The sequence below is a fragment of the Ambystoma mexicanum genome, chromosome 13 (genome assembly GCF_040938575.1).
Source record: "Ambystoma mexicanum isolate Mex_15411 chromosome 13, UKY_AmexF1_1, whole genome shotgun sequence".
Classification (NCBI taxonomy): Eukaryota; Metazoa; Chordata; class Amphibia; order Caudata; family Ambystomatidae; genus Ambystoma; species Ambystoma mexicanum.
The window spans coordinates 484,592,703-484,609,495 of NC_090938.1; the positions used below are offsets into that span (position 1 = coordinate 484,592,703).

Genomic DNA, 16,793 nt, shown 5'->3' on the forward strand with positions numbered 1-16,793 from the left:
GTCACGAGTAACAAACGTATGACCTGTGAACTTGATGTCTGTGTTTATGTCCTGAGAAGAAATGTGTAATAAAAGCAAGACGGCCAGTGTATCATCATGCAGGCATGTCGAGCTGAAACTTTCACAAAAAAAAAAAAAAAAAAACGACGTGGATAGGACACAAAAGTGTGTGAAATTTTTTCCTATGGAAAATGTCTATATAATTTACCGAGGATTCCCAGCCTGACGACGGGGAATATTCTAAGCATGTGAATCCATGAAAGATCCAATGCTGGAGAATATGAAATTTCATTAAGGACCCCCTATATTCTAGGCCGGGTCCATCACTTGATATAACTCTTCAAAAGGCTTCCACGATATTCGGGACAACTCTGATAGGTATTCATAAACTGATGCCACCTTGATTTACACTGATAAGGTCTTTCATTGCCTTTGGTTCTCGAAAGACCTCTCCTACCCAGTTTAGGGTTAGAGGACAGTGGTCACTATTCGCCATTGATTTAATCCGCAAAGAGGTACACCATTTACAAACATTTTCGGAGACAAAAAAATAATCCAGCCCGGCTTCCTGATCTTCTCTGGCCCACGTTGGTCTAGCTGGTATATCCCCTTTTAGTTGACCATTTAACATACAAATATCCCGCTCATTTAACTCGTTCACCCATAATCTTGCTTTTTTGTGAATGCCAGTTCTGGTAATTTCACTCCCTCTTTATCTAGACATTTTATATTAAGATCCTCACAGATTACAATTATCTGGTTATTTTCCTCAATGTAGACTTCAATCATTAGCGAAATCACAGTATTTAATGAATTCATCATCCTCAATCCCAGCTGGGTTCCAATACAAGTTAAACACAGCTATCGTGGCAAATGAAGACGGGCCCGCTATCTTCTGTTTGAAAATAGTCAATTGAACGAAGGGATTCAGGTTTTCTGATTGGCATGGTTACAATAGATCTCCAAGTCATCACAGGTCGGTTTCGCACATAACCATGTTTCTTGAAGACAAATAATTTGATGTTGTCTTAGTTTCAGAGCTTCCTTGTAAAAAGGATGCAAGAAGCCCCCGATATTCCATGAACCAATACTGAAGGGGTGGGTCTCAAGGTTCTTTGGCTGTTAATTACGGTTGATGTGTGCTAGTGTTCCTGCTAGCCATGACCAATGATTGCTTGACGTTGCGGTCATCGCATTTTCTATTGCTTCCGTGACCTTTCTAAGCACATCTTTAGTCTGGTCCAGTGTTATTTTTAGCAGCGGTAATCGCACATCATCTTGCATAAAAGGCGCTTGATTGCACTTTGATTTCTTAAGAGGTGCTACGACTAAAACACTAGATGCATGAAGTTCATGGACACTATTATGAACACGTTGCCATTTTTTGGAGCTGCGTCTTGATCTCTTTCCGCTTTATTTACTGGTTTTTCTGTAATTTTAAAGCCCTGGGGCAGCAGATCAAACATTGCATCCCAAAGTGCAAAGTGTAGTTTTTATCAATATGCAAGATAAATGCAAGATCACCCAGTCCAAACGAATTTCATCCACAAATTGGACTATCTTTATGTCTTCAGATCTGATGTTGCGAAGTTCAGGTGCGCAATGTAACAATTTTACAATGTTCCTCCGGTTTAAGATTAGTCCGTCATTTAATGAGATTATCCTTTCAATTATTACTGTTGCTTCATAATTTGGCCTTACAAGGTCCCTAGAACTTCTGGAATTTCTGGGGCCGTCTTCTAACTTTGCCCTTCTAAGTTTTCAGGTGATAAACTGCCATGCCTTCTTTCCAAAGATAGAAGGGACTTCAATTCCCTGTTTTGAGAAAGTACTTGTACATTTTCCTTCTCTTCTAGCGTCTGAAACTAGGAGAATGTGTCTTCATTGGCATACTCTATTACCAAAATCTTACTCTTAGACACAGAGTTTTCCAACAGATCGGCTTGATGGGAGGATTCTGCATTTCCGTCCACCCACGTATAAGTTTGATTAAGCGATTTAGCTACAGAGTCCTCCTGGGCCTCTGAGTAGGTAGATACATCCAAAAGGAGCTGATCCTCCCTAGTTACCTTATCTTTCTCAATCAAGGTCTCTTGTTCCATTATAGATTGTACGGTCTCTTTTGGTTTCACAGTTGGATTATTCCTGAACAATTTCTGTAGCATTTTCTGAGACTTTTTGTGAGGCTGCAGGGTCATTAGGTTATGGAGAATAGATCTTGATCCATTAGATATTGGTTTGGCCATGGCTTGCTTATTTTTAGTTTTTTTTCTTCTGCACGCCACCCCCTTTTTTGCATATTAGAGTAGTCAAATATTGGAAAAGGCTTTTCATTGATCTTTCAGGGTATCGCAGTGCTGTATGGAATGTAAGAGACGGGTTCAGTTATTATTTCTTGAGACCGGCTATCTTCAAAATCCCAACCTCCGGCCGATAACTCCTTACTTCGTACGATGTGGACATCAGTGCCCTCTAGCTGGATGTCCGCCGTTTGAAGGTCAGCATTCTCACAAACCAATCTTATCATTGGTCAAGTGATAGGAGCCGTTGAATCCGACCCAGCTTGCCTCCCTTTTCTAAGATTTGGAATAGTTATTCCTTTTATCAGTTCTGTCTGGCCTCCGGGAATCCTTTTGTTGGGGAGCGCTTGACCACATAAGTGCTTCAACAACCACAGCCATCAGAATGTTTTTATCAGCGCCTTCGCCTCTGGCTCGATTGTATAGGCGGCTTTGACATTGCACTGTTAATTCGCCTCTCTGTCTAGTCTCTTTTGGGTGGCCTCTGAAAAAGATTCCAAGTATATTAGTTTTGTGTGAATCATTGCCAAAAGAGTTGCTTGATCTTTTAAGTCATCATTCATGGCTTGATAGAGTTTAGTGTATGGGTTCTGCACTACTGCCAATCCTGCCATGATCACATTCTGAATTTGACTCAAAGTTGGGGGCAAAGGTTGAAATTCATTTTGCTCCCTACTGATTGAAGAAGAAATCCTCCTTCGTAGCGATAATGGAGACGTGGATGAGTGGGAAATTTGCATATTTATTTCTCTTATTTGATCGTCAAATCCGGGATCAAATCGATGAAAGTTTCTTTTAGGTGATGCTTGTTCTGTTATCGACCTAGATTGCTCACCTTCCTTTAGGTGTTGCATGGCCGAACTCTCCTGCATTAAATTAGCGTCCAGGGAAATCAGGTTGGTCCCTGAGGGAATTGAGCATATCTTTTGAGTGGAGCCACATACCCTTCTTTGCTCTCTCACTCTCAATCCTCTAATTATGCTCAGTTTCGCTTACTGGTGTACCTTCAGAGCCTCACAAGTCCCAAGCTTTCCTCGCTAGTCTATTGCACTTGCCCCCGCGGTTTGCACTTACCGCAGCGCTACTGCACTTTGGTTACGACCCATAAGAGTGATATCTCTCTGCACGTAGCCCTGATTTTGACGGGACTGGGCGCACTTGGTCCCTACTTCCCACCCCACGCACTTCCTGTTCTGTTCACCAGCATAATATGAATGTACCATGCCCAGTAAGATTGTTTGTCTTGTCTTCCCTATGTCTTTCCCTCCCATGCGTGGTTGCACTTTGAAACACTTCTGTATAAGCGCATAATAAATAAACAATCAATCTATCGTGGTTTTAATGTTGGCAATGTTGTGCGAAAGTCGCGCCACCAGGACGGAGTGTTGATGCTCCAAGTTGTTAAAGTTGGCAGAGTGCGTTAGCCCTGCGTATTCAGGGGAGTCAGGTCTAGTAAAAACATCATCCCAGTAGGCCGGGTCTTCATCCAGTGGTACATGACCTATCTCAAGACCTGTTCCACTCGTGCTCCCCTCTTTATATCAATCCAGGTACCCTGAATATTGGAGTGCCCCTGGAGTAGGCACGTGAGGGACTTCTTACATTCCATTTTGATGTTTAGATGCAGTCTCAATTGTCTGCACCAAAACCGACATTGGCGATTAGCCCCGTCTACTGCTGATGAGATTTTGGGTTTCCTGCGAGTCTTCTGGCGCCCTTTGTAAGTCCCCAGTTTGCTCCACATGATTAGGGCAGCCACCTGTCCTAGTAGATTCTTCCCGGACCCCCGTTGTGAGATTGCTGGTGGAAGAAGAGGACCCCACCTTCTCCCCCATCCCCAACAGTAGATTGGATACAGGTCTGGTCTCCAAGGATCTTGATTTGGCTATTACAGGCAATTTCTTGAGAAAATGATGTGCTTTCCAAAGTCGTTTGTTCCAAATCAAGACGGACGGGGGAGGGGTGTGTGGGGCGATAGGTTAACTCACCACATTGTCTAAGGCGTCATTTGAAGCTGTCTCTTCCCGTCTTTTTACCTGACGGCGTGGAGCAGTCGTAAGACATCACTTGCTTTCCAAATAACAATCTTATGCGACTGAGTGTACAGAAGGCAACAGTGGCTTTGGTGCTGGTTTTAGAAGTCCGGGATTAACGGGTTAAGGGGTGCTCACACCATGTTGTACCTTGATTGTGTCTTCTCTCGGAATAGCTGAACCAGCCGACGTTGCCTCAAGCTTTCAATCTGCAGAGACTGCAGCAACTGCAAAACGCTGCGGCACAACTCTGCAAGTGGGAATGTGCATATTTTTGACAGTTCCAACTAGGGCGGTGAATCCTGCCCTTCCTCCGCCATAGCTACACTCCTTCGATTAGCAAATATGGGGCCCGTCATGGCCTGTCTCTGTGCTCCAGAATTCCAACCACACTCTGCTCTCTCTGCAGGTATTATAGGCGGGCGTCAGCAGGAGTGGTGAGCGATGAACGAAAGCGATGAAACACAGCGCAGCTGCAGTATGTCTCCCCAGCAACACCACACACTCAACAACTTATTTCGAAGTAGGTGGTCTTCGTGTTGGTAATCTTAATTCATTTGTAGGCATACTTTATGCACATAACTAATAGATTTTAATATCAGTAAATCATTGTGTAAATAATACTATACATAGGGTTTGAACTACAATGTTTCAAAACAAGCATCGTTTAAAGTTAAAGGAAGTTAACTTATTGAGTAGCTTCCACATGTGGCAGATGGACATGAATGGTAGACAAAGGGGAACTGTCTCCAAGTTCTATCTATATCGAAGACAATAGGCAATCTCTTATATCTGGTTCACACCAAAAACACTGTCAACACTTGGTCTTTCTTGAGCCCACGTCAATTATTTACGTGGGCGTCCTAAAATAAATCTTGAGTGACGGAAATGTGTGGCTTAATGGTGAATAGCCAGTAGGTTTCCGGTGCATGGAAAATGCTGTTTAAATCACCACGTGTAATTGTTAAGAAGTTACAAACTAGACTAATGTAATTTTGATAGTAAAGAAAAATCCAATATTACAAGGTCTCAGAGAAAACAACATGAGGAAGATACATGGGTATGCAGACATTACTGTCAAGAGTTAATCTATGGACCCATACGTTTTAGAAATTCCAAAATCGAGGTGTAGACAAGCAATACGTTTGTAGATGTGTGGAAACTCAAATAACATGTTTGGAGTTTCATGCAACAGCGCTGCATGTCCTGAATAGGAAAACAACACAGCCGTGATTATTATAGTATACAACTGCAGATGATTGGTTCGCACAGAAATCACAGACCACAAGGCTGTGCGGCAGCCATGCAAGGCTCTCATCAGAATGAGGGAGACTACGGCCCGAGCATACGGAAAATAAACAGCAGGACAAGGCTCTGCGCCGCTCTAAGTATGACAGGATGCCACAGTGGTGAAATGTAAACCCACCAGAAGCAAAGGGAATATGTATGTGGTCAGGATAGGCATAGATGTGCAAGCAGGGAATATATCTCTGCCAATGTTGTGCTCAAAGTTAAAGGATGTTCCGCTAATGTTAAAATGTTAAATTTAAATATATTAAAATTTAACGAACTGCACGTATGATGCATGCATCATATCAATATAGGATTTTCATTGGCTAGAATCTTGATGAATTAGCATGTGGGCCTTCCATTTTTCGGGTGAGGGATACTCTGCCCATTTCCTTGTCTGTTTTTCTGCAACTGCAAAGAAAGACATACAACGACTCTCACACGCTGAACAGTCTGTTGGATAATGTGTTTTGTTTTCACACAAGTGACTATTAGAGCTGGTCTCCCTACTTCTATCAAATTGTCATTTTGGGAGTGCTGAGCATATCTAAATAGGAGAATTAAATGTATAGGTATTTAACAGAGAGTAGTGCTTCTGAATCTACCATTATTGAAGAGTGTATTACAGTCTGGTGACATGTACATAAGACGGTGGGATAGCCTTGTTGTAGTTCAGCCTAAAGAGAGTGACTTTCATAACCATCAATAGAAGTAGCTTCTTATGGATGCAAACCAATCAAAACCGGACGGGCAGGGGGTGGAATCATGCATGGGCCTTGAATTGTGGTCAACAAGGGGGGCCTAATATTCGATAAAAGGACTAAACTGATCCACCTGAACTGTCACAGACAGAGGACGTACACTCATCAAACAGAGGAATGTCACACCAAAGAACGAACACATACACACTCTCCATGTCTTTACAATGGTGCAAAGACATTTGTGTGTCTGTGCTTCAACGTAGAAGCATCAATGTAAGGGTATCATTTATTTTGCTTTCACTATGCCCCCTTCTCCTTTTACATATGTTTTTCTTGTCCCCTGAAACAAACACCTTTAGACCAACGCAAAGGCATACAAATGTCTTTTTGCCAATTTAAAGAAATGTCACGCCCACCAGGGGCGTAGGAGACGCATCAAATCAGGGGGGACAGGGAACACCTTGGGAACTTTGCATGGTAAAATGACATGGTCCATCAGGCCAGGCCAGCAGCATGACAGTCCATGTTGTGCGCCCTGCTGTGTGCTGCCCTACTGCTATACGGGTTATGTGCGTCTCCATCCCATTATATAGCAACCGAGTTCAGGAGGTTGTCTCAGGTCTCCCCCTGCCTGTAGAAGCTGCAAATCCCTCAGGAAAGTTGTTTCGGGTGGTGCCCGCTCCCTGACGGCAGGTGGAGCGGGTAAAATATGGCCCTGTGTGTTACGTGCGTGTAAATGGGCCGTGAACTAACACCACATAATGGTTGCCACTGATTCTTCCAAAGGGTGTCAAAGTGGTTGTGTTGGCCCAAAAAGAAACAAAAGTGGTTTTAATGAGCCTGTATGTTCCACCTGTGCAGTGTTGCCATGACAACTGGGAGCGCTGGGATTGGCAACAAGAGGAGCCTGAGTATGACATCATGACCAGGGCAATCTAACAGCATTAGACCAGAGAGCATGTCACAGTAAAGAGTAGGTTGAGCTGCCCACTCCCCCTTGAATGGTGCATGTAAAGTGAGAGGCAGTGGCAGTGGGTCAAGGAAGAAGACTGGAGTCATTTGGGTTAAACATAGGCCGTGTGAATTGGCTTGAGGGGGAATGGTGCCAGTAACAGCGCAGAGATCATATAGCCCAAGAGCTTGGTGATGGGAAAGAGAACAGTTCAGTCAGAGTGTGAGAGAAGGGGGCGGCGGAGAGAATGAGAGCTGTATGCAAGGATTGAAGAGGAGTTGGGAACCAGGATTATGTAATTGGAGGGGACAAACAGAATAAACAGTCACAGAGGAAATAGAACTAACACTGGAGACAGCCATCCGTGAGAGGATACTTCTGGGCAACAATTAGCTAATAATGCCCAGAATTCTACAGCTCTGATTGGGTGGGCCACCATAAACATTCTGGAAAGGGTCCTAAAATATATTTGTACCTATGCTGATCCAGCTCTATGTTCTAGCTCATATTTCTGTTTGTATTGTTCAACTGAGGCAGAAAGTGGTGGCATAATAAAGCAATACTAGCCAGTGTGTCCCAACCAGTAATGATGGCCCACCACCTGAATTAAGGCGCAAATGCAGTGAGGGCTTTTGGCAGGTACTGCACAGAGCTCTTTATTGCCAGTATGGCCTTTCAAAGCATGCTTTATCGCCCATATCACGCAATTTGTTTGTGGCAAACAGATGCAAGCTGGAAGTGCAAACTTGTTTTTCAAAAACAAATACAATTACAAAAAGGTGGCTGTCTTGGAGAATCCAATGGAAGCTTTATAATTATCCCCCTTTCCATTTCACTGGCAGTCACAGTGCTTGAGTTAATGTGTGTCGGGAGTAAGGGTGGTTTAAGCAAGCAGAAATATCATTTTGACTCATTTAGTTACATTAATTCCAGATCTAGAAGGAAATGGAAAAACCGGGGAAAGCATGGGAGATGGATAGTGAGCAAATGTTGTTAGCCAACTAAAAAAGTGGGCTGGTTAAAATGGATAAAGCCCATGTCCAAGCATACTCTTTGGCTGTAGCATTGATAGTGCTATCCATTGATAGTGCTAATGAATGATAACACTTGAGTCTGCAGGTGAATGAATGTATTCATTGGATGGGAATACATATTTCTCATGGATGTGTGTGTGCAATCAACCATTGTGAGGGCTTCAAAAACCAAGCAATGGGAGATTGGACGGATAAGCCCCCAACCCCCTTAGATTTTATTTTTTCAAATAAAAGATTACAATTGTGCATTTTATGGCAGAGCTTTTTTGAAACAATGGGTAAATACCCATAAAACATACAATTGGCTGTGTGGGGTATCACATGAATACAGTATGAAAATTGGATGCTAGGTTACCAACAGTAGACAAGACTATTGTTCAGTGCATTTCTGGATCCTTCTGCACACAATATATTCCAGTATTCTGCTAGTGTCAAAAGACATTTTCAATCTCCATGTTTCAATATACGCCAGTAGTCCAAAAATAAAAACACACTCATGTCGGTATTGCCCATAATGCCAGTAATGCCACTGTAAGAAGAAAAGTTCACACTGGCCGGAATCATATATGGCCGTATTCCCAAATATGTTAGTACTCCCATGTAAGAATACTTAAGATGGATTGGCCCATAATGGAGTTGCCACATCTTAGTTGTGCTAATTAAGGGCAATATCCGTATCTAATAAAACTCAAATTGCCTTTTCACATTATATCTCAATACTGCTATGTAACTAGATAAAGAAGTGTCAATGTTGGTTGTGGCAATAGTGGCCAGCACCTCCATGGAAGAACGCTCATGATTATACAAAACCCTATTCTGCCCAGCAGGGCTCAATAGTAAACAAAAAAGGTGAAAGGGTTAAGTGCTCAATCCCCTAACTCTTCATTCACCATTTCCATCTAGCAAGAAAAAGTATCACACCTAGCTGTTTTGAAGTACTAATATTTGTAATTGATAACACACAATTGCTGATGGTTTTAAGGTTGAACATAATCCGGTACAAAGCAAAGCAAAATCAAATTGCACAAAAACGTAAAACACAAGCGCATATCCTTGCACATACAATTATACAAATAACATGATGCTATTACTGCTGTCGGTTTATCTAAGAAACGACAGGGGTTAAGACACAGACAAATTCGAAGGCAAGTATACAGACTTTGTCAATACATGAACAGTGAAAAAACATGTGACACTGCGGTTACAAGGAAAGTTTCTTTGTAACCACACTGTCACATGTTTTTTCACTGTTTCATGTTATTTGTATAATTGTATATGCAAGGATTTGCGCTTGTGTTTTACGTTTTTGTGCAAGTTGATTTTGCTTTACTTTGTAACGGATGATGTTCAACCTTGAAACCATCAGCAATTGTGTGTTATCAATTACAAACATTAGTACTTCAAAACAACTAGGTGTGGTACTTTTTCTTGCTAGATGGAAATGGTGAATAAAGAGTTAGGGGGTTGAGCACTTAACCCTTTCACCTTTTTTGTTTACTATAGAACTCTCATGATGCCTTTGCCAATAATGCCAGTAATATTACCATGCCATTATACACATGTCCATGCAGGTTATGCCATCATAGGCCATCGTCCCTCCTAAGAAGACTCACATTGTCTTTGCCAAAAATGCCAGTATTATTGTCATTACACATGAAGAAAGTATGCCCATGCTGCCACTGTAAACATGTCCATACAGGTTGTGTAACATTTACCCATATAAGTACACTCATTTTGGCTTTGCTCATAATGCCAGTAACATTGCAATGACACAACATAAAAACATTCCCAAGCAGGCTGTGCCAACATAGATAAGTACCTACATGGAAGGAAACACATGTTGGCTTGGCCCATAATGCCAGCCACATTGCCAGGCTATTGTATAAAAATATGTTCATGCAAGCTATGCCAACATAGGCGATAACAGCCTTAAGAACAGTCATGCTGCCATTTCCCATATTGGCAATAATATTGCTGTTTCACATTAAAAAAAAAGATCAATGCTTGTCCACATTTACCAATCACCATCCTCTCGCAAAGTGGCCATGCACCAGCTCCTTCCATCACAGCCCGCAACCCCATATCTCTTTTCATCACAAACACAACATCCCCACACAGACTAAATCTCACTCGAGAATTCATAACCACACAAGCTCACACACAAATACTCTAACCCAAACTCACACTTGAACACATACATATGCTCACATCCAGGCCCGGACTGGCCTATAGGGCAATAGGCCCATGGCCGAACCAAAAATACAAAATGCTGGTGTGGGCTAGTTGTTGGTTAAAATGGGCATTTTCTTTGGCCAATTTGGGCCAGTAGATAAGTTTATTCACTCTGCAGATAGTAGTTTTGACCAGTGTTGCTGAATAAATATTCTTTAAAATGCACAATTTGCATCACATGTTATCAAAGAACTCCTCCTCGGTTAATATTCAAACCGTGTCACAAAAGGAATGAATAGCACTTTGCAACTGTGGGACACTATCATTGGTGCCGAGACAATTTTATGGCCCAGTTCGACCCTGCTCACATCGCACATTCATACACCATTATAGCACTTGCACATGAACAGTATCGCTTTCTCTCTCACAGAGACAGGCACACACTCATTTGCCTTTGTGCTTACCTTCAGGCCGCAGTAGCAACTGCTTCATCAAAGGGCTTCGAGTATGCATGCACTGTACACACAGGTGAGGGGTCAGGTGCCTCCCTTCAGTCCTCCATCTTATTACTCTGAATCAGATTGGGGGGAGAGGTCAGCAGGGAAGGGGGAGGGGTGAGTGAAGACATTTGTTTTCGGCAATGGACAGGATTTCCAGTGGCCATTCAGGGAAATATGTGTTGTGCGAACAGAAATACTATTAGCATGCAGAAAGTCTGCAGAACTTGTAATTTTGCACGCTGATGGCTGCAGACGTATTTTTACAAGCTTCATGATGCAACTGCAGTGCGGATACACAGTGCACTGCACTGTGCACGACAAAACATAAACTTACATATTCTGGGGGGATAAATGGCATTATATCCCCCCCACTTAAAATGGTGGGGGATTTGTCCCCCATGTCCAATGCCCATGACCCCCTCCCACGAAATTCATGACATGGAAGAAGGCCAGGAAACACTGCAATTACCCATTGTATTTTGGACAAATACCCAACGGACCAATGGTTGACAAGTATGTCGAGAGATACCCCCTCAGCCAGCCATATGCCCTCAACCAGCCCTACAGACCAGGTGCGGTTCGAATTTACACCAGCGTGGACGAGGAGCCCCAGGCTATGAGCAAAGACACCTCAATTGACAGTCTCGATTAAGGCACCAAGGAGCCATGATGCTGACATCGTTAGAGGCATCATGACTTAGCAGCATTAGACACGAAACACACGTGCCATCCACACTCTGGGACACGAACACACACTCGAATACATGAAGAACACAAGCATACAGTACTGTAGTTAGAGGACAGACATATATACATATTGTCATTGCTTTATTATTTTTTCCACTAACAAACGCACCAACGCAGAAACCGCAAGAAGCAAGAGCTCCAGTGCACAGCTTGCAGATGCTCACATCCGAATAACCCTATGGAATTGGAGGAGCACCTATGGGAGTTGACAGAACCAGGTGTGACTAACCTATAGGGAATATAGTATAGCATGAACAACTGTAGAAACCACATTACAATGGTTTAGGAGAGGTACAGAAGGCCACAGGCCTCCTAAAAAAAAGCTGAACTGAGTTGAATTCAGGCTGGACAGAGAGCAAGATGTGTGAGACAGGACCCACTGCCAAGGCCACAAGATACGAATGACACTCCATTCCCTAGACGTTAAAAGGCACCAGCTGCACTAAAATACGAATAATTCATCATAATGCAGAGCTGCACAGCTCAAAATCATGGTCTCCGAACACTTGACCCAGCCAAAGCAGACAATGGGCAGCGACCGGCGCTGGTAATGAGAGCCGATCGCAGGCTACCAGACAAAGCGCTGCAACAAAGATGATACAACGTGAGACAATTGTTGCACCAAGCAGAAGAGCACTCTCATAGACTAGGGTGGTACACACAAGTTACAATGCAAACACATAGTCATTCTTATTACCTTAAAAAGGTACATTGAGAGCTGAGAATCACTGCAGATACCAGGCCTGGGGACGTCAGCTCTAGCCAACCACAGTTCAGCAACTTAGGGTGGGTGGCAACGGGCAAGCACCAATCCATTTAGAAGGGCCGATAGCATCAAAAGTGGCCTGCGAGCCAGGAGAAGTGGAGAGGTGCATGGATTTTCCCTGTTGGTTTTGTTTGTAATAAACTGCAGTTTGAACTTGCCGTTGAGTGAGTCCGCTGTTTATCCTGTGGAAGGTATTGGCCCTACCAAGAGTCTGCAAACTCCTACTGGCCCTCTGGCATACCTGGGAGTTTGTCCCAACAAGTAATAAACAACCACAGGCAGGAATGTGAGAGTGTGGCTCAATGAAAGCGGTCATAAGCTTAACACTTAAGAGAGTACAAGAAAATGGAAAGAGCTACAAGAGCTCATAAAGGAGATAAAGAGAATATCCAAGAAGATTGTCTTACGAAACATATGTTTGAAAAAGAGAGATTTCTATAAAGAGAATACGAGGGGACACGAAAGGACCAGGAGAAGAAAGACATTCTTTTGGCCTACTAGGAGTTCTTCATTTTAGTGGTAACGTCAGGTAGAGTTAGGTTTTTATCGAGGACATTTATTTTGGACGTCCTGATGACAGACAAGGACCTTTAGTTATTTAGATGGGCAGGGTGACCCTATAGTTTAAAAAAAAGAACACTTAAAATGTCCTTAAAGTGTCCGAAGCCACAGCGCACAACAAGGGGCAAACAAGTTGGAATTTATTTTCCAATAGCATCTTTCACACTTTTTTGATTGTAGACACTTCTTAAAGTTGGGGGATATGGAGGTAAAAGTTACTTACCGTAGTGACTAGAGTACTCATAGTCTATAGTCCCCTTTCCTTCATCCTTATGAGTGTCTCCCAACATGGGGATTGTACCAGAACCTTTGGCAGTGAAAAATTGAGCTTCCCCTTTAAATTTAATATAGCGAGTTGGGGCGCGGCCTCGGGCGTGGGAACGCCCTGCCGAGGCCCCATCCTCTGGGGCCTCACCTCAGTCCCCTTTGAACACATATCGAACGACAAGATACCGGGGGAAGGCGGGTGGGACGTATGGAGGAAAGGGGACTATGAGTACTCTAGTCACTAAGGTGAGTAACTTTAATTACTCATTTGTCCCTTCCCCTTTCCTCCATCCTTGTGGGCAATTCCATCGAGCAAGAACATAGTGTGGAGCTGCGATAACCCACCTCATATCTAGGACAAAGCAAAAAGGTTCTTCAGAACCGCCTGACCAAACCCTGCATCGCGCCAGGAGCTGGTGTCCAGTGAGTAGTGCTTACAGAAGGCTGACAGAGTGGCCCAAATAGCCACCTTGCTGATGACATCCCAATAAGTGTCTCTAAACGCGAAGGCCGTGGCCTTGGCTCTGACCGAATGGGCATGAATCCCCTCAGGAACAGGTTTGCCCATGGCCGTTTACGCCGCTGAGATGGCCTGAACCATCCAACAGGTGATGGAAGCCTTAGAAGCCTGAGAGTTGGGGGAGGAGCCCCCAAAGGTCACAAACAATATCTCAGACTTCCTGAAGGATTTCGTCCGAGAGGGATACAACTTGAGGACCCTCTTGAGGTCCAAGGAATGCAGGGCCCTCTCTGCCTCTGAATGAAGGTTTGGGAAGAACACCGGCAGGCAGATCTCTTGATTCAGATGAAATGGAGAGACCACCTTGGGCAAAACGTTTGGCTGAGTGAGCAAGATGACCTTGTTGTTGTGAAACGTGGTGAAGGGTTCGCCCAAGGACAGCACATGCAGCTCACTAACCCTGCGCACTGAGGTGAAAGCCACCAGTAAAACTTTAGTGTCAACAAGCGGATGTCCACAGAGGCCATCGGCTCGAAAGGCTAGCGCTGCAAAAACCACATTGAGGTCCCAGACCGGGCGAGTCCTATGCACTGGCAGAAAAAGCCTAGACAACCCCTTAAGGTGGGCCTTAACGACCGGGTTGGCCGCAGAAAAGACATGCTCAGGGGAATTCTTGTAAGCCCCAATGGCCGCCAAATAAGTGCAGCACATATCCATGTGAACTCCAGAATGAGCAAGGTGTGCTGCCATCCAGAGGACAGGTGGCAGGGTCCAGACCCTGGTCACAAGCCCAATGGCAGAACCCAGTAAATTACTCTTATACTTGGACCGAGTCGAGGGCCTCCTGGCCTGCTGAATGATGTCCCAGTTGTCATCCGAAAATTGAGCACGCTGAAGCCTCAGCTGGTAGGAACCAGGCTGCCAGTGCCAGCTTGGCCGGGTCCGGCTATTCTACCACCCCGCCCGGGTGCATCAGGAATCCCCTGCTGGAGATCGGAACTTGGATGGGACCCTGGTAGTACAACTGCAGCAGATTTGAAAACCAGGGTCTCGAAGACCAGTGGGGGGGAAATTAGGATGAGGCTGCAACCCTCCAAAGCCCGAAACTTGTGGAGGGTCCGTTGGAGTAGAGGGGTGGGCAGGAACACATAACACCTGCAGCTGTGCCAACAGATTTGGAAGGCAGCTCCCAGAGACCCCCGACCCTGTCCTGCCCATGAAGCAAACTGGGGGCACTTGGAATTCTGAGGAGATGCAAACAAATCCAGGTCCGCGAACCCGCAATGCTGGAACAGGGGCAACAAGGAGTCGGCGTGCAACTCCCACTCATAGGTTTTAAACCCCAGGTGGCTCTGCTGGTCTGCTTCTGCATTGCTGTACCCCGGGAGGTGGACTGCTGAAATCCAACCTCCCTCTGTCAGGGCTCATTCCCAGATCGATACTGCCTCCATGAACAGGTCCCCCCCTGCTTTTTCAGGTAAAATGTTGTAGTATAATTTTCCATCCTGACCAGAACTGACTTGCCCCTGATGAGGGGCAAAAACGCCTTACGGGCCAGCCCCACTGCCCTGAACTCGTGCAGATTGATATGCAGGAGGACTCCTGTCTTGTGAATGGGGGTCCCACAGAAATGTTGCCATCCATCAGCCACCAGAGAAGATCGGGCATTAGGAACGATAATATTATGATTCTGTCCAACTAAGACCCTATCTCCTGAGCCCAATTAGTCGTCACGTGGAGCTGGAGCTGCCTCATCTTGAGGTGAGCGTGCTGTACAGTGAGCATGCAGGAGGCCATCAGGCCTAGAATGTGCTGGATCCACCATGCTGACGTGGTCGTGCTGGCCAGAAAGTGCCCCGCCACCCTGTGGAGGTACAGAAGCCTCTTGGGCATAGAACAGTAGTGTTCCAACGCACCCCTGGGAAGACCAGTTCCTGAGATGGGCACAACTGTGACTTTCTCTGGTTGTGGGCGAACCCCAGCTGATGAAGGATATCCGCTAATCTCTGGCAGGAGTAAACCACCCCTTTGGGTGACCCTGCCCTCACCAGCTAGTCGCCCAAATAAGGGTACAGATGACGGCCCTCCAAGTGGAGAAGGCCTGCCACTGCATTTATCAACTTTGTGAAGACACAAGGAGCAGAGTTCAGGCCTAAGGGCAGCGCCTTGTACTGAAAGTGGCACAACATAATCAGGAAGCACAGAAACTTACAATGCGGTTGGTAGATGGGAACATGGGAGCAACGCCCGAGCCCCCGCTCGCTATACAAAATGTAAAGGGGCAGTTCAATTTCTTGCGGCCAAAGTTTCCGGCATCGTCCCCATGTTGGGGGATGCCCACAAGGATGGAGGAATGGGGACGGGACGTATGAGTATGGTTGTTTCTCTCACCTCACACCAAAGTTCAAGGTACCAACCGCAAACACGTTTTTGCACATTGGGACTATTATCCCTCGAGTCCCTATCTGGCAAATGCTTAAAGGACAACAGTGCGTAAGAATGAAAGAATCACCTATCACACACCAATAGAGCTCTTGTGGATATACAGTCATCTGCTCAGATAGGATTTCAGCAGTGGATTGATGGAAGGTTTGTCACCATAGAAATCAGCCAATCTTTCATAAGCCAAAATAAAGTAATACCTCAAAAGATACCCATTTCGGTAAATGTGATAGAAGTGCACTGTTATTTGTGGTGAGGTGACTTTAAATTTCTCGAAATACTACCTACAGCCGTTCAGGTAAAGATGCTCACAGGCAGGGCGCATCTTTACTGGGTGTTTTAATGTTGAATGACAACATACGACCAACAGCCTCTTTGACACGCTCCATAGATCTGGCCCTTGAAGTAACCTGACCTTGGAGCATATCCTAATGCCATTGTCTGTTGCTACATTTTTCTAAACTTCGCTGTTATGTTCATGTATGTGTGTGCTACAGAGAGGCGGCTTGTGGGAACTTTGGCAAATTAAAACAGCACTTTCTTGCAAAACATATGCACAAGCACAATA

General features: G+C 44.7%; 1 protein-coding gene across 6 annotated transcripts in view; it reads right to left on the reverse strand.

The window, feature by feature from the left end:
- The window catches only part of TANC2 (tetratricopeptide repeat, ankyrin repeat and coiled-coil containing 2), a 3,436,361-nt gene that overhangs the window by 822,293 nt on the left and 2,597,275 nt on the right, over positions 1 to 16,793 (reverse strand). The gene's annotated exons all lie outside the window — the stretch shown is intronic.